Here is an 18,908-nt window from a genome sequence, read left to right as displayed (position 1 = left end):
CAAATTTTCATTCTAAAGTTTTACTGGTATTTCCGTTCTGAGATATACGGTGTCTCAGATGAACGGTCATGAGAGTGGCTGTCAGAAATGAACAAGCTGCAGCCAGACTGTGTTGCAAAGAGGATAGTGGCAGAAAGGCAGAAGTCACTGAGCCTAGCCGTGCCTACTAGTGGCAGCTGACTGCATTACAATTTACTCTGTTTGACCAAGATGGTGGGCCTGTAGTGATAAAAAATGTTAATAATTAGTTTAACCAAACCACAATTCTAGTGCCGACTAATGAGGGATTTGAGTTTAACTGTTAATTGTGTGCATCCCTAGCTGAAAGGTATAAATTTGAACCGTTTATGACTCTGATGTCATACTAAAAATAGATATTTTCAATTCATAGGGTATAATCCAATCCAGGGAGAATTCAGTTAAATATAACATCAAACTGTTTGCTTCAATCCAATAGAGATTAATCACTGAATCCTAAATTGCTGTTTTTCTAAGTTTTTGAAATTAAGAAAAAAGGGGAAAAATGAATTATTCATATCAAATAGCACATCCCTGAGTGTATAACTTAACCAAGAGACTAAAGATGATAGCTGTACTATCATTTTTGACATCATTCATACGAACCAAAGCATTTATCAAACAACAAATGGTAATGATGGAAACTCTGTACAGGCACTAGTTTCTAGTTCTAGTTTTTGTTTGACTTCACTCTTAAATTGATTCTTTACACCCCCAATATTTCCACAACACTAGTCATTACATCACAGGTCAAGTCATGTCATTATCTGCTGATAATTCCCAAGGCTCTCTGCTTTGGTCTGCTTGTTCCCTTAATGAAATGTTTACTTGGTGCAGATTTTTTACGAAACATATACTAATCACAGTGATCATTATTGAAAATCAGATGAAAGACTAGACTAAGGTCTGAACTCTGACTCCAGAATACTTTTTTGGTAGACAAATTCAATCCTGATTTAGCCGGGTCTGAAAACAAACACAAAATAATCCAAAAGATTAGATCGGGATTAAAACATTATCTTCTCTTGTTTTTGTGGATTGGAGTGATTTTGCAGATGCTGATAAGTGAATGGAAGCACTTTATGGATTACTCTGAACAACAACAACAAAAAAAACAGCCTAAAAGTAGCTGAGTAGTCTGACATGGCTCTGTTTATACTAATGGAATTAGTCGTGACAAATATGCCCTAACTCAATCCATCAGGAGAAAACACAGGAAGCGTTGACTTTGCATTAACAACATCAACACTGGCACTAATTGAATTCACAGAAGATGAGTAAATATTGGTCTTGAAGAAATCAGTTTAAATTTATTTATAAAACAGGGAGGCTGGAGAAAGGGGTCTGTTTCAGAGGAATGAAAGAGATAAACAGGTCATGAGTTTGATCCCTGCTTCTCTGAAATTTGGTCGACACACCCTGATGTCTGAAACCTTTCTCCCTCACACACTCACATACACTCCTGCACATCCATTACAGAGCAGCGGGATAGATTTACAATCACAGGAAGCCAATCCCACAGACACAGAACAACGACCCTCCCAGGTCTGAACCTGATCCAAGTCCAACACAATACAGCTCTCTATCTCTTGACTACTTACTATCTTTCTCGTCTTGTACTCATGGCAAAATTGTTTATCAGTAAAAATACTAAATACAAAAACACAGTCAGTAGTTCCTTTAACAGTGAAATTTGAACCAACTTGTAGTGGGGCTCAAATGTCTTCAATTTAACTCTTTCACTGCTGGATACATGTCATCGCTGTCCCGTCACTGTGCCAAACTACACAGAAGATTCATGAAAAATTCAGACATGACAGATTTGTCAAATTATGGTGGTGGAGCATCTTGGATGCACTGTTGATGACATCACGCTACATTCATACTCATACCTGACGATGTGATGATGGGCTGCGATGAAGTCGTGGTGTATAGTCACTTCCATACTACCAATCTGCACGTCTTCACTCTAAATGATGTCTCCAGTGCAATATGTCAGCGCCTCTCACAGGGGGTACCTCACTTTTCTACAACAGAAGCCGACTGAAATCTGTTGTCCAATTAATACAAGACCAATAGTCTCCTCCTGGAATTCCTAATCTTTATTGTGAAAGTTGCACTCAGACCCTCTGTTTGTATATAATAGAACAATGACTTGATGGTAAAAGAGTGGCAAAAATTGACTTCACTAATAGTATGAAATCTACCATTTGCATCATAATGAGTGGAGAGGAGTGAAGGAGAGAGAGAAGAGGATGATTTGATCAGCTCTGAGAACACTGTATGTAGAGTCCACTAGGGCATGTAATGAACTGATATCATGCAGTGTCAGCAGCAGGCCCCTAATTTACCGCTATAGATTAAGCTGCAGAGAGAGTTACACATGAAGTGGGGGAGTTAGAGTGGGTGAAAAACAAGAACAGGCAGTCATTATGTTTCTCCTTCAAAGGTGTTAAAGACAATCTTACTCTCACTCTTAAAGTGGCCCAGGTAGAGCATCATCATTTGTCTAAGCTTCAATAAGAACACAACTCTAAGACTTTCATGTACCAACAGGTTGCTGTAGTTTTAGACTACAGTGCTTTCAAAATTTGATGTAAAGTGCACAATACATGGAGAAGAACAAATCGTGGTCTTGTGGAAAAGCTAATGTATGCCAACATGCTTAGTGTCACAACTGTGGCTAATCAGATTATCATTTTTTTAAAGCTCTGGAAAAAAACTTTTGGTCTGTGTCAATTTTGGCACCCCCTGAAGGCATTTACTCTTACCTCTTTGTTTCTTTGCTGAATTTGTCTTGAAGAGTTTTTGTAAACAAAAAAAAACATCATCTTCTCTCTTTATAGTAAAATGAATCACTTAGAGGTGCTGACAAAAATCAATTCACATCCAAATCGCACACATTACTTTCTACAACTGTAAATAGATACAAAATGTCCAATAATCAATATTTTAAAAGTACTTCATTACATTATTATACATTCTGATTTCCTCACAGATGCAGGAGGATGTGTGACTCATAAGCTGCTCTGTTAGCATTAGCGCCTCAAGCTTTAAGAGTCTGAGATGTTTATATTGCTGTGTCTGACATACTGACGTACTGCCTACACTGTTTATGGAGCCGTGAGTTTCTCAGCCTGTCCCAGTTTCCCAAAATAAAAGTTTTAAGACTCAGTGGGGATTCTACAATCCCAGGTAAGAGGGAACCTGGCCTAATGTGTAGGCTAAGTGTGCTAAATATAAGTAATGTAGCTAACTTCAGGAATGGTTCATATGCCTGAGTTAACATTATACATACACATTCACCCAGAGGAAAAAATAAGTAGAATATCAGCCACTAACTGTTGACCACCCATAAAAAATACCAGGATCTATCGTCTGTTTCACGTCAACAACCAGTGATAAGGGTGACCATGCTAGCTGACCACTATTCAAATGTGTCTGGGTAAACAGCATATATAAAAAGAATTGTTTTCCCATAAAATTCATATTTTCTAAGCATTTATTAGACATAACAGAAAATTTTCAGTGTTTTAACAGTCTTGTAACTACAACAGCCAATGACACTTTAGGCTGAAAGTCACCAGTTAACATGGTCACTTGTTAAAACATAACCCCTGCTCTCCTGCAGCATCAGCAACAGTGAATACTTAAGGTTTATGATCATTTTCTTCACTGATAAGTTTCAGATAAATACGTTTTCTGGTTAAGCCCAAACATTTGTTATTATCAAATATTTACTTTTTCTTTGTTTTAATCTATTTTAGCTGTTTGTTTGTTTGTTTGTTTGTTTTTAAATAAACTCAACCACCACACCCACCAGGGTGTGATTTTCACTTCACGATTACCGTGGGCAAAAAATGTTACGATAACGATATTATCACGATATCAATGAAAATGTAAATAATAATGGAACAATCAATCAAATTCATCTTTAACTTTATGTTGTGTTCTCTCTTTTGGCAGTTGAATTACACTCAAAATACCTGTCTAAGGAGGTACTGAGACAATATGAAAACAGTAACTGTACAACTGCATATAAAAAGTGCAATTACACTTGATAGCTAGGTAAAAGGTAACCAGATGAACTGATAAATAGAAAATTCAAAAGGTGCAACATCTGCTATAACTACAACTGAAACAAAATCATTTGTGGATAGCAGGGCACAGCATTTGTGTGCAACTGAAGAATGACAACTAATAACTTTGGAATAATCCTACTATCCTGTCTACTGAACAATCCATTGCATATTTTTCTTTTTCTGTTCCCATTCTGTTTCCAAACTGTGTTCAAGTGGCACTGGATCATTTACACAATATTATCATACGGACATTTTTAACACGATATTGAAATTTCATTTTTTGATATCATGATTATCATCATTGGTATATCGTGACAGCCCCAATATATATATATATATATATATATATATATATATATATATATATATATGCCAGTAGTGATTGGGGCACTGGGGGCTGTAACCCCCAAGATGGGTCGATGGCTCCTTAACGCACAGCAAACTGGGGTAGATGCCTCTATCACTGTTTAGAAGAAACAGGAAATGTGTTGTGAATCAGGAATCAGTTTGAATCAGAAAAAGATTCTGAATCGAATCCTGACCCCAAGAATTTGATTTTTTTTTTAATATTTATTTTTGTGCCTTTTGTGCCTTTATAAGATAGAGGAGGACAGTGGATAGACTTGGAAACAGGGATGAGAGTGGGGAGAGGCATGTGGCAAAGGGCCACAGGCCAGATTTGAACCCAGGCCGCCCGTGTACATGGGGCGCACCTTAAACCACTCCACCATGTGCACGCCCCCAGAGTTGGAGTTTCATCAAATCCCAAGAAACTGAAAGGTTCACATCTTTAGTTTCAATTATAAGGGACATAGCTGTTGAAAATGTAAAAAAAAAAAAAAAAGTCAGCAGGCATGCAGTTTGTCACTTTATGTGCCCAGCCATGAAAAATAACTTAACAGAAGTTTGAAATGTTAATGCTATCAAGCTTTTATTTGCTTTTGAAGGTCATAGAGAGGCACTGATATTCATTTCAGTCTGTTTTATGACACCAGCTGGAAATGAAAATGCTAAAGAGCCACTAAAGAAAGATCACAATTTCTAATATCTTATGTTTCAAGTCCAAACAATTGAGAATTTCTTCTGTTCTTTACAAACACCAGCCTCTATTAGCACTAGAGGAAAAATCGGGGAGTCACTTCAGTAACTGAGAACCATCTTTCAGGGATAGTGAATGTCTGTACCATGGTCCTGTATCCAACAGAGATATATTATAGTCTGTGTGACTTTAACACGGAGAGAAAGAGTGAGGTGACTGCGAGGACCAGAGAGGTTTGTATGTGGTAGAGTTACACAGAGAACAATAGGTTTATTGTACCTGTGTCTGCAGCTACTGTGCCTCCTGTGTGTTGCAGCTCTGCACTAAGCCCTGTAGAGCAGATCATTTTCAACTTTGGGGACAAGAGTGTTTTTTCAACAAGTAGAAAATGTTAACTTTCTACCATCCAACGTAGAGCTAAGTTTTCTGAATTAGATGACTGTATCAAAGTGAATGAAAAATAAACTGTTGACCTGGCACATTCATGTTGTCATGTCCTAAAAAGAGGCAGATTATCACTAAAGACCTATCAAGTAATCATTCTAGGCCTGAACATACCAATTATTCTGTCCATTTTTAACTCCTTAACTTAAGAATTGACTTCAAGTTGTGATAAAACATTAAAATGGTTGCTGGACCTGCTTAGATGCATCTTTGAGCAAACAAAATCAGACAAAGTGGATGAGTGAATGGATCAAAAAGGAACTGCACTAAACTCAACCAAAACAAGTTTCTCCCCTTTTCTACCCACCCAACACCATCCCCCAAAGTTGGCACTGGGCCCTGCAACCATAGAGGGGGGCAGGGCTGAGGGGGCCCAGGGTTCCCCTACCAGGATGTCGGGTATGGGGGTGCAGAGAGAGGGAAAGAAGAAAGAAACAGCAAAAGAGATGATGTAGTCAGAGATCAAAGTGTTGAGATCAAGAGTGATTAGGGGAAAAAGCATGTGAAAGGAATTTCTCCTCTTCAATGAGGGTTAACGCTGAGATTTGAGAGCATGGAAGATGAGCGGGGGGAAGTAAGGTAACTAGGAAGGAGGGAAAAGAAGGACACAGGAGCAGAAGCAGAATAGAGAGAGAGGGGAATAATAAGGATGGATGATGGACAGATGAGAGGAAGGAGAGGAGGCGACATGAATGAAAGCAAAAGGATCAAATGTGTACGAGTGGAACTTTAAAAAAAAAAGTTTTAAATCATAGAGGAAAAGAGAATAACAGAGAAGCAAGGATGGTAATGATTCATGTGATATCGCTTGTAGAGAGGTAGAATAAAAAAGAGAAAATCGAGGGAAAAAACTACTGAATATATAATAACCAGCAGGCCAGTCTGTCTCCTGTGTTAATCTGTATTGTCAGATTAAAGTGTAATCCCATACTTCAACACACACGAGCATATAGACTTCACAAACACACAAAAACACATACAGAACAGGGATAAAGTGTACAACTGGACCCTGTGGTACTGATTTAGAAAAGACATTCACAATCCAGAAATTTTCTGGCTCTGCATTGCTTGCTTGTTACCATGGCAATAGCTTCAGGAGAGAGGGATGGAAATAAAGAAAAGACTGGAGGAGGGGAAGAAAAATAGAAAAATGAAACCAGAACCAGTGAGCTGGATCAAGTCATACAAGCACTCACAGACACATGCATGTATAAATGTATCGAAGGTATTTTTAGTCACAAACATGCAGAGCCAAACCCACATGTTCAGCATGTGTTCAGCAGCTGCATACAACCAGCATATTAGCTAGAACACACAAACAACAGAGCTCATTGGCCCAGGGATCCTACTACTTCTCTCCCATTGGCTGTCAACCTGCAAAACACACATCTGATTGGTTCAGAGTAGATCACACCCACTGTAGCAAAGAGATCAAAAGAGAGGAGTTAACTGAACACATATGATACAAGACAAACACAAACATGCTGCACAGAGATGCTCACACATCTTTGACACTCACATTCATAATCAGAGACAGTTTAAAGATTTAATGTTTCCCAAAGCAATCAGAGAATCCTGAGCTCTTAGTCAGAGCAGTTTCCTGTCATTTCTGTGCTTGAATCTAGGTATACACATCTGTGTTTCCCATTACACTGAGTTCATCTTACATTTTTGAGGATTTAGATTTATTTTCTGCATAGGGACAGAAAAATAGACATTCTTAAAAACAAGAAAAGCAAAAGCCACTAAAAGCATTCCTGGATCCCAACTATCATCTTGCATCTATTGAGAGTAATTAACCATATGCATATGATCAGGCATTTGCATGATCTAAGCATGTTTACTGGGACGTTTTTCCTTGTCTATTGAGGGGAAACTTCTTGTAACCATACTAAGAATAAGAGAGCACTCAGGATAGAGATAAAGTTGAGCACAATTTGTTCTGACATAGCCAAAACACTGTCTATATATGTCTATATTTCAAAAAGCCTGTTTGAATACTATTGGAAACAGTTTATAGTTTATCAGATTCTTCAATAATAAATCTTACAGTTTATTTACAGTTCATTCAGGAGGTATTCAGATTCCCATCACTTTTTCCAATTTTGTTATGTTGCAGCCTGATGCTACAGTTGAAAAAGATCATTTTTATTCTCATTAATCTACACTCAGTACCTCGTAATGACAAAGAGAAAACAGAATTTAAGAATCTTTCACAAATTAATAAAAAAAAAAAGAAAGAAATATCACATTTACGTGTTTAAGTATTCAGACCCTTTGTAAAAACATTATTTAGCTCAGGTTCCTCCCACTTCTCTGGATCTTTGCTGAGATGTTTCTACACCTTGATCTGAGTCCACCTGTGGTAAATTTACTGTAATTGGTCAGTACTGATTTGTAAAGCCACACACCTCTCTTCAGAGGGCCTCACAGCTGACTATGCATATCAGAGCCAGAGGTGTCAGAAGTATTCACATTCATTCCTCAGGTAGAAGTATAGATACTAGGGTTCAAAAAGACTTCTGTAGAAGTTGAAGTATCAAATCAAGCTTTTTACTCAAGTAAAAGTATAAAAGTACTGGTTTCAAAACTACTCAGAGTATAAAAGTAAAAGTAATGTAAGGGGGAAAAAATTCCATTAAGGACAAACGCTTAGGCCGCGCCACATGGGCCAATTCCATTCTACCATTCCATTCCACCATTCCAATCCATTATACTTTCCATTCCATTCCATTCTAACATTCCATTCCATTCTGCCACTCCATTCCATTCTATTCTACCATTCCATTCCGTTCTACCATTCCATTCCATTCTACCATTCAATTCCATTCCATTCTACCATTCCATTCCACTGCATTCCATTCTACCATAGTGCACTACCCCACCTCCCCAAAAAAACATTTTTCTAAAGGCCATAATGACTATAATGTTATATTAAAATGTTAATGCAGAAAAATTTGGGATGCACCTGTTTCAGCTGCATTTATGCCCATTGAAAATGAATGCATTTTAGTACAATGCAAATACATTCAAGAACCATATCCAGTATGTGTACCACCAACCTCCTTGCTGGTGGTTGGTTGGGACATTTCGCTTGAGTTCTCTTGAGTCTCTGCCACGGACATCTTCGTACTAGGCTACATACGTCTGCTATTTCCTTGCTGGAGTGTGACGTGATTTGTGTCATGTCCGAAGGTGCAATGGATTGCGTACAAACCAATAGGGTGTCAGAATGGTATTATGTTTATACTTCTCATCCAAACACAATCAAATTCACTCTATCCGGATGGCACAATTTATCTGGATAGGTTTTGGGGTTTTTTATTTGTGTTTTTTTAAACAATGCCAAGCCAGAATGAAAACAAGCTGAAATGAAATAGCAGTAACGAGGCTATTTTTAAAATGTAAGGAGTAGAAAGTACAGATACTTGCTTGAAAATGTAAGGAGTAGAAGTAAAAAGTAGGCTGAAAAATAATTACTCCAGTAAAGTATAGATACCCAAAATTTCGACTTAAGTAAAGTAACAAAGTATTTGTACTTAGTTACTTGACACCTCTGATCAGAGCAAAAACCAAGCCATGAGATGTTAAACCGCTGCATCCTTGATATGGATGGCTAAAATGGTGGAGGCCACTGAAATATATCCTCTGGGTGCCAAATCATGCAGTGGACATCCATGCAATAATTGTTAAAACATTTCAATTTAGACTAGAAACCATCAGAAGTCATGCCATTGGCCCAACACAAAAGACCAAAATGCTGAAATGTACAATATAAGATCAGAAATTTAGAGGCATTTAAATAAATAAGAGGAGTTAAAAATCCTGTAGTGTAAGATGCATCAACACCTGTTTGGTCTGTTTAAAACAAACTGTTGAGCTTTGCAGATAGTAGGGATGTCAGTGACTAAGGTTTTTCATAGTCGAATCTGATTCGTCAGATTTTGCCTTTAGTCGACTAATAGTCGAAAAGCATTTCAACTAGACTTTTTTTGTCCCAGGACCGGCAGTCCTCAAGAATTCCGGCCATTTAGAACAACTTCCGGACATTTACTTTAACGTTATTTTGTTGCATTAACAGCAGCAAAACACATAAATCTCTCTCTTATTTTTTTGTGTACGTGGTTTAAAGTTGCACGCTTTTCCTTACACACGCAGTCAGTTACACAATATACGCCCAAGTTAAACTCATAAAAAACAACAGTTAGCTTCACATCAGCACCGTTAGCCTGATAGCACGTTGGCCGCTACTATAACTTTGCAGCTTACAACAGCCAAATACTATCCACCTACAACAACAAAGCATCCAAACACATAACAAAAGTGCTCTCTTAACTGGACACTGCGTTAGAACTCTACATTTCAAATGAAAAATGAGTCTTACAGTCAGTTGTCTAATATCAGTCCTCATGATGACAACTGAAACCTCTGCTAGAGCTGGAAATCCAACCATCCTGGTTTATTTGGACTAGTCCCGAAAAGACAAAAGCTCCACAGCAGATAGTGCGGTCCAGTCCTCTTCTCATTAACGGCTTATCCAAGACTACTTCTGCTTACTAGCCGGCATAGACCTCTCTCTCTCTGCTGCTGCATCAGTGTTTACGGCGCTCAGCCATAGTTCCCTTCTTTTCAGCCTCTTCATTACTCGCAGCGATGACATAAAATCCCTCCATATCGCTAATGATATTAAGCCTTTGGTTATCCAGGAAAACCTCACTTACATTAAAATTCTGCTTTAGGTGAAAGCTCTGGTCAAACTTTCTCACTTTCTCTGCATAGTCCCCAGCAATACTGAGCTTGCACTGAGAGACAGATTTGCTCTGATGTCGTGCATACATAATTAGCCATGTTTTTGCCGTCTGAGGTGATCAACAACCCCAGCACCGCAAGACAGTGGGTGGAGTCTGATTCGACTATGAGGTTCATAGTCGAATCAGACTCCTCCGAATCGAATCGTCAAATTGCCGACTATTCCAGGTCACCCCTAGTGGATTGTACAGTTGGTTTGGTATGGTGTGAGTACTCTAACAAACTATGGTGCGGACCAAAGAACTGAACCCTGGTATGCTTAAAAACTGGTTCTTTTTTCAATTCCAAGTTTGGGAAGCCGTAGGTGAGTCCTTGATCGCAACCATGCAAGGACAAAACAAGGAAGTAAACCAGAAAACAGTGCAAAAAACATGGTGGACACAGGATCATAGCTTCTATGAACAATATCAATAGGTTTGCAGAGTGCTGCTAACATTAGCATAGCTAGCACCAGCAGCCTTCTGTCCTCCTTGCAGGTTACCATCCACATGCCTGTGCTTAATGTAGTCACACAATGATGCAGTTTCACCCCTGAATCACACCTGGTCCATTGAACTTTATTTGAAAACAACCTAAGAAGCATCTGTGAGACACATACAGAATAGCCACAAATAATTGCTCTTTTCTGTGAAAGAAACAAGGGCATATGTTTAGCCATTACAGTGGCTTATCTGGAGAAAATTTTGATAAAAAAGAATGTAGTCTGTGACCTTTGTCCCAGGTGTCCTTTTTCATCCCACCCTGTCTCACCTCTAAAAACACTGAAGAAAGAAATCTATAAATCTAAAAAGCAAGTGAAAGCTGTTGCTTTGGGGGAATCTTCCGGAGTCCTTTCTTTCCCGTTGTCAGCTTGGGACGTCCAGATCCTGGCCCAGTTCGACATGACTAATCGCCCTCACCGGCTCCCTGACAGCAACACACTGCCAGGCAGACTGATTCATTGGACAGAGAGAGAGAGAGTTACAGGGGGTGGGGGCAAGTGAAGGAAACAGAGATGTAGCAAGAAAGGAAAGATGAAGGTGGGCAGAGAGAACGACAGACCCTGAAGAAATTTATGATCCATGCAACCACACTAATAAATACAGATGTAGTGAGTCTCTTCTATGGCATTACACACCTTTTCACAGTGTGATGGATGGATGGATGGATGGATGGATGGGTGAATGATGGATGGATGGATGGATGGATGGATGGATGGATGGATGGAAAGAAAGAAAGTAGGACTAAGATTAATGACAATTTTATCTATCTTTTTTACTTTTTAAAATTTGTACAAACTGCCCCAACCCTGAGTAACTGAGTGCAATTTGATAGGCTATTTGCAACCTTTAAAGTCAAACTACTGCTAAAAATTTCTTTGAACCAGTTATAAGAAGCAGTTCAAAGTGTAACACAAAAAAGTAGGGTCCCTCATAATTGTGTGTAAATGTTACATCTCAGATAAGTAGATATATACTGGTCAGGCAATTTAGGGGCCCTAAAAGCTGACAAACATTAAACCACAGCAGTGGTTTAATACAGTGCTTTTAAAAAGTATGCACCCCCTTTGGATGTTTTACCCTTTTATTGATTTGAGAAATCAATCATTCTTCTTTGCAAAATTGCTCAAGTTTTGTTAGGTTGCACAGGGATCAGGTCTGAACAGGCCTTTTCAAGTCCAGCCACCAATTCTCTATTGTATTGAGGTCTGGGCTTTGACTTGCCCACTACAAAACATTCATCTTGTTGTCTTTAAAGCCTTTCTGTGCTGCTTTATCTATATTCTGCTGCATTCATTATAGCCTCTACCTTTAAAAGCCTTCCAGGGCCGGCCACTAAGAAGCATCCCCACAGCATGATGCTGCCACCACAGTGCTTCACAGTGGGGGTGGTGATGTGCGGTGTTTAGTGTCCGCCAAACATAGTGTCTTGTCTGATGGCCAAAGAGCACCATTTTAGTCTCCTCAGACCAAAGGACTTCCTTCTACTAGACTATGGAGTTTCTCACATGCCTTTTGGCAAACTCTAGTTGAGATTTAATATGAGTTTCCTTCAACAGTGGCGTTATCTTTGCCACTCTAACATAATGCTTTGACAGGTGAAGAACTCATCAACAGTTGTTATATAGAGAGTTTCTCCCATCTCAGCTGATGAAGCTTGTTCGTACTGAAGTTCATACTGACCCCAGGAAACCTTTCAAAGGGGGACCCATCTGACAGCGTGTTGCACTGCTAAGCACTGAAGGGAAGTGAGGAGGAATTATCCATTTTGGCAAAAAAAGAGGAAAGAAGAGTAAAAGAAAGGAAAAGCTATATTGATGACTACAATGGTGACTGGATGACTTTGGTGGTTTTATGGTAAGCTTTTTATAATATCTGATTGTCCTGAATTTACTGATGAGGACAATGACTTTTTCTGTTGAGCACAACTTTTAAGTTTATTTTACCAAAGTTAAATAATTGTTTAGTAGTTGTTCTTCTTATTTATATGTATATTTTGAAAGTAATAGGATTTAAGTGTTACTTTAATTTATATAATCTATTAATAACACAAGTATGAACCTTTCAGAAATTATTAAAAAAACATGTTTTATATTTTGTAATTTTTGGTTGGCATCCAGTTGTTTATTACATAATGGTGATGAACACTGGTTGAAGTTTTTAGTGGGCCCTAACAGACTCTAGAACCACCACTGCAAGTATTTTTTTCACTGTGCATGTGCGTGTGTTGATCACATGTCAAAGCATGAGGCCTTAAGTCACTTAGCAGACAAAAAGTGATGTTTCAGTTTAAAGACAGGGAACTGCGACACATAAAAACACCACAGGCAAGATTCCAGTGAACACATCTTTCCATTTTCTCCACGTCATTTTATCTTCCTTCTACTTGATTTGTTCCTTTTTCTTCCTCTTCCTTTTTTTCATGAGGGACGACGCAGGCTTCACACTCACTTAATACGCTCATGTTTCCCAGCTGCTCCGAGGATTGGGCTCAGATGGTCTGAATGTCCTCCAGTCACAAGTTCAGTGATCATCTCTCCCCATTAGGTTCAACGCATATTTTAGAAGTATTCCTGGAAAATAAGTCTGACCCAGATATCTACCCCCAAAACTACACAAGAGGAATCTTCACAGGCAGACAGATACAACAGAAAGGTGAAAATATTCCAGTCAGGTGAAAAAGAGGCTCTCTTTCATCTTCATATATGTAGTACAGTACAAACAGGTGCTCATCTCCCCTTTAATGGCACAGTTTAAAGATGCCATGTTGAGTAAGCACGATTGATGTTTGTCAGAAAAAGCAGACAAAGGAGGCTGTAAAGTCTAACTCTTTCCGGGTAACTCCAATAGCAGAGCTTTTTCATCATCAAAGAATGTTTTGTAAGCTTCACACAAAAATGGGATCATATTTGACAAAAGAAATCTTGAACAGCAAAATTGCAAGTGGAACAAAAGAGCAATTTCAAAAGCAGCAGTGCAATTTTCTCAAACAGAGAGATGTTCTTGGTTTATCTGTGACCAAAATTAACTACATATCTATGACTGCATGTTCAAATACTATTGTTTAAAAAGAAACTTATCTCTATCTGCACTTAAATACTCTTAAAACTAGAATGGTCGTCTGAGGTGGCAGACCCACGCCTAAGCAACGCCACCGAGGAACTTACGCTCCCATTGATTACTATGGTGTTCAAAATTTCGAAGTCCGAGAAAAAACGAATGGGTGTGCGGATCATCACCAAAATCTAATCGATTCTTCCCTGTCACTATACCAATATTCCCTGAAAGTTTGGTGAAGATCCAACTTTCCGTTCTCGAGTTATCTTGTACACATACAAAGAAAGAAAGATACGGAGACCTTTACACAACTCCCTGCCGATTTCATCGGTGTGGGTAATCAGGTATAGGCATCCCATTCATAAGCAATGAAAATATCTGTCTTTAAATCTTTATTTTTTTAAATTCTCATTTGATTTGGTTCAAATCTCAAATGAGATGATGAATCCTTAGCACCCTACATGCCTTAAACCTGCACATGACTGTATGTGCTAAATTACAATATTGCACAAAAATAACTTGTATTTGTCTCACTAATCAAAACTGATGAGATAATTATTAGTAAAATTGTCAAACTATGCCCAGCCTACAAACATTATGTAATCTTTTGAGCATCACGCCCAAAAATGCCCTGTTGATTATCAAAATCTGCCAGAAATACACATGTATGCTATAAAGATCCATGGATGTTAAACAAACTGGCTGAAGACCTGCCAGCTGAGGGTAAGGGACTGTTAAACACAATCAACCAATCAAAGTCAGGTTTGGAAGCATATACATGTATATATTTACATTTATGGCCATCAGCCACAAGATCAGGCGTCTGTTAAATACTATAAATGCTGCGTTTGAGGACATCACGGGTGATCAACGCAGGGGACTGATGCACCATGCATGAGATTTTTCTGCCGGTGCATTGTAAGAGATAATATCAGATATGATGTAGAGCAGCTCATTGGGTCAAGAATAAAGCACTGGCCAGAATCCAATCAAGTACTACTGCAGTATGAATAAAACCAAGCAAATCCGTGTTCTGCACCATTAAGCTTTGTAATATGGAAACTAAAACTGCAACTTAGAGCAGGTTTCTTCTCCAGAGCACCAACTGCTGTGACTGCTTTTACTGTAATAAAGCACCTGCTGTCAGACTGAAGCATTAATGATGTATCACAAAGATTCCCTGTCCCACAGTGCTCAGTGCAGGATGGGGAGTCCTACATTATTAGTGCTAGGGGCATAGGTCTTTTGTTTCCCCCTGTATAAAGCACTGAAGAGGAGCAATTTCACAGCGCTGACTTTAACATGAATATTTTTTAAATACACAAACATCAGATAAATCAGTAACCTGTAACTCAAAGGTTGACATTATCAGGAACCTTTTGCAAATCTGCATCCATGTGGCCAGAAATCCAACAACCAACATCTGTTCAACCCCTGGATCACACATGTACCTCTATGTATGGGCACAGACACACACATTCATACACACAGACACACACAATTACTCCAGACTCAACATCTGTCCTGCTAGCCAGTCCCTTCTGGTCCCTGGTCACTGACTTCTTTGTGGCGATGCACACCCATACACACATTTACATGCTATGAAAGACACAGTTGTGCAGATATTTGTCACAGCAGATGGTGATGTTACAGCTTATAGCAGAATAAACACACAGATCTCTTTTGTCAGATTTTGGGATACAAATATGATGAACAATCTCTTTATGGAAAGATCATTTGGTTTTAATTTAAACATGTAATGACAGCAGTTTTAGGAAAACAGCCAGGGGACAGTATGTTTTTATCTCATTCAAATCAAAAAGCAAAAGATCAAGTATGTGGAAATTGGATTGTTGGGTTATTCTTTTGGAGTGTAAATTATCTCTGTTTGTTTTATTATTATTTATTATTTATTATTTCCTAAAATAATGTTTAAAGAGCTCTCCAAGCATGTTTAACAGTTTGAAAAATAAACTGCATCAAATGATAGTGTCTTATATATTTTCTAGTCAAGGTTTAATTTTATAAGTAATTCCGAGCATGGACAATATTGGCTTTTGCTGATATCCAATATGCTGATATGTTACTAAGTGGGGGGTGGGGGGGGTGAGCAAGGTCAACAACACATGTCCAAAGCTCCAGCTGGCCATTAGAAAAGCTACAGATGCGGTGGAGAAAACCACCTTGCCAAAGAAAACCTGCAGTCTAAAGATGTCCTCATTTGAGCCGCTGCTGTTAGCAGTAGCCTTTGGAATGTGTATTTTAAGACATATTTTGCCAGGTCAATACATAAATGTGTTAAACTGAGAAAAAATAACAGATATAAGAGCAAAAACACTCCTCCCTGACAGATGATGTTTATGATAGCAATTTTTTTGTCTCAAGCTCAATTAATGCATCAACCAACTCAGAGGACCTTGGGTGAGGCTCACTTCAGTGGAATGAATCTTTAAAGTGAAAAAGACTGAACAATATGAACAAGCAGCAGAGCAGATGAAAAGTTATTAATTAACAGCTTTACCTTGCATTTTTGTCATAAACCTTGCATGCTAGGATTCTGTATGCTAGGACGAAGTAACATGAGCTGCAATCCAAGAATGATGCTGACTTTATTTTGATTTTTTTAAATCAATAATCAATTGAGGATGGAACATTTGGCTTTAGATTTTTCAAATCCCTGTTTCATGTATCAGAAGGATGTTAAAATCTGTTTCAATAAGGCAACTAAAAAACAGAGATAATAGCGCTACGATAGCTTAATTAGCAAGCTTACACTCATTTTCAGCCAGACTGGAGATGAGAAGCCATTTTTGATTTACTTCTTTCTCAAACAAGGAAGCATTCTTGAAATTACCAAACTTTCCAAACATAAATCTTTCACCATTTTCACTATGACTGCTTAGAGGGGAAGACTGACACATACAGCAACTGTGACAAAGAAAGGACAGACCACGCACATAGACAGTTGTTTATCCTGTTTGACAAATGATACGCATCATAAAGACTGACAAATGTCCCTAAAATGAAACTCCAAATCATACATACAGGACATAAGGGTGTGTCAGTGTACAGCCTGATCTGCACCCAAACTGTGTCACAGCCCTCTTTTTAGCAGCTACTCACATAGCAAGAGCACCAGCATTCATTGAGAAAGTCTCAAGGCGATGCTAAAAGTATTCACTGTGGGAGCAGGGCGGAACATTTCTAAGAGCTTCTGGTGTACAGTACAGTAAAAACCTTGTCTGGATCATGTTAGCGAATGTTTAGGAATTGAGTTTGAAAAAAACATAATTTCCTGTCTTTATTAGTTGCTCATACATGCATTTGAAGCCATAAGAATACAGTCAGTGTTTTAATTCAGGGTGTGAGTGGAAAAGCCCTGCAGTGCAATGAAGGAGCAAAACACACAAAATCTTTGCAAGCTCACAGCTCCACACCTACACTTGCATACAGCTACTGTATTAGTTACATAAAATCCTCCAATGAAAACACAGGGCTGTCTGTTGTTTCTCTGTGAAATCTCATGTCTGCAGGAGATTTTCCTTGCATATAAAGCAGTGTGTGTATTTATGTGTGTGAGCGAGAGAGCCTAATGACTTTTGTCCCCTGTCTGCAGGCCAGACTTACACCTTAACAATTATTACACACACGTCGCTAATGTAAATTCCAACAGTCTGTACCTCTCTGTACCAGTCCAGTGACGGCGCGGGACATTTGTGTTTTTGAGTGTGTGTGTGTGAGTGTGTTATAAGCTCGTCCAGCAGGTGGTTAATGCCACTTCTATAATAGAGACTAATTGAGCGAGGGAGGTCCTACTCTGCTGTCGCTCTCATTTTGTGGGTGGTCTTTCAGTCCAGAATAAACCAATTACTCACGTACCTGACTCTGCATTACAGCTAGAATACAATACAGTACATTAGAAACAAGCAGCTGGGCAGTCTTTTATGACTTTCATTAAAAAGAATCTCTATTTACAAACAGAAATCTGTCTATTTTTTAGTGCAAAATTATTATTATTATTTTATCATTATTACTATCATTATTATAATCATTACTATCATTATTATCGGATTTAATTACTACAACAGAACACTGTTTAAAGGAGATCAACATTTCTACGCCTCTTCATTTTGCTCCAAAAATGCAGATTGGTGCAAACGTTTTTGCAGATGCCAGTATAACAGCTGTACATATGAACAGTATGTATCATATATCCACCTTAAATATCAGTAAAATGTACAACTGTAAACCATAAGGCAGTGGTTTTCAACCTTTTTCTTCCCAATGCACACCTCAGACCAAGCCAAAATTTCAAGGCACACCAAATCCACATCTATACAACATTGCCTGTTTGAAGGATGATACAGTAAACCAAACGTATAGCATTAGGTCAGGCACACCACAGAGTCAAGCACTGCTATATAATTGAGTTCACCTGATCTCACGCAATCCCTCATCAGCTGACGGCTAGCTGATTTGCTTTTAGGCACGATATCGGCTAATCGCTCTCATGCTGCCATATCTGAACTGCCCTATCCTGGTTATGCTTTGCTGCTCCCTCTCCATGCCATTTTTTACAACCCTCCTCTACCCCAGCTCCTCCTTCCCAGAACAGCCACATATGAATAACAGCAATAAGTGCATGTGTTTCTTGACAAAGTGGTCCTGACTGAACTTAAGTTGTAGTATGGTTGCAGTAGTTCTGCATGATTGTACAAATTCCTACAGCATACCAAGACTTGGCTCAAGTTAGTCTTACTCACACTGCACATCGTACTCACATTTGGCAAATGGCACATAACACCCTTTCTCTGCTCAACCTTTTTATCACCTCCACCTCCTAATCAGCACCTCTATCCCCCTGCTATTCTCCCTTCTTTTTCCAACATCTCTGTCAAACTGCTTCTTTTATCATTTCTTGCTTCCCTTCCTCCCTTCTTTCCTTTCATGTGCTCTCCCTATCATTTCCATCCTTTAACA

General features: G+C 38.7%; 1 protein-coding gene across 8 annotated transcripts in view; it reads right to left on the bottom strand.

The window, feature by feature from the left end:
* caskin1 (CASK interacting protein 1) overlaps positions 1-18,908 on the bottom strand; it is a 144,105-nt gene that overhangs the window by 112,437 nt on the left and 12,760 nt on the right. The window lies entirely within an intron of this gene.

This window comes from Cheilinus undulatus, linkage group 21, assembly GCF_018320785.1.
Source record: "Cheilinus undulatus linkage group 21, ASM1832078v1, whole genome shotgun sequence".
NCBI lineage: Eukaryota > Metazoa > Chordata > Actinopteri > Labriformes > Labridae > Cheilinus > Cheilinus undulatus.
This window is presented reverse-complemented; position numbering and strand designations above follow the sequence as displayed.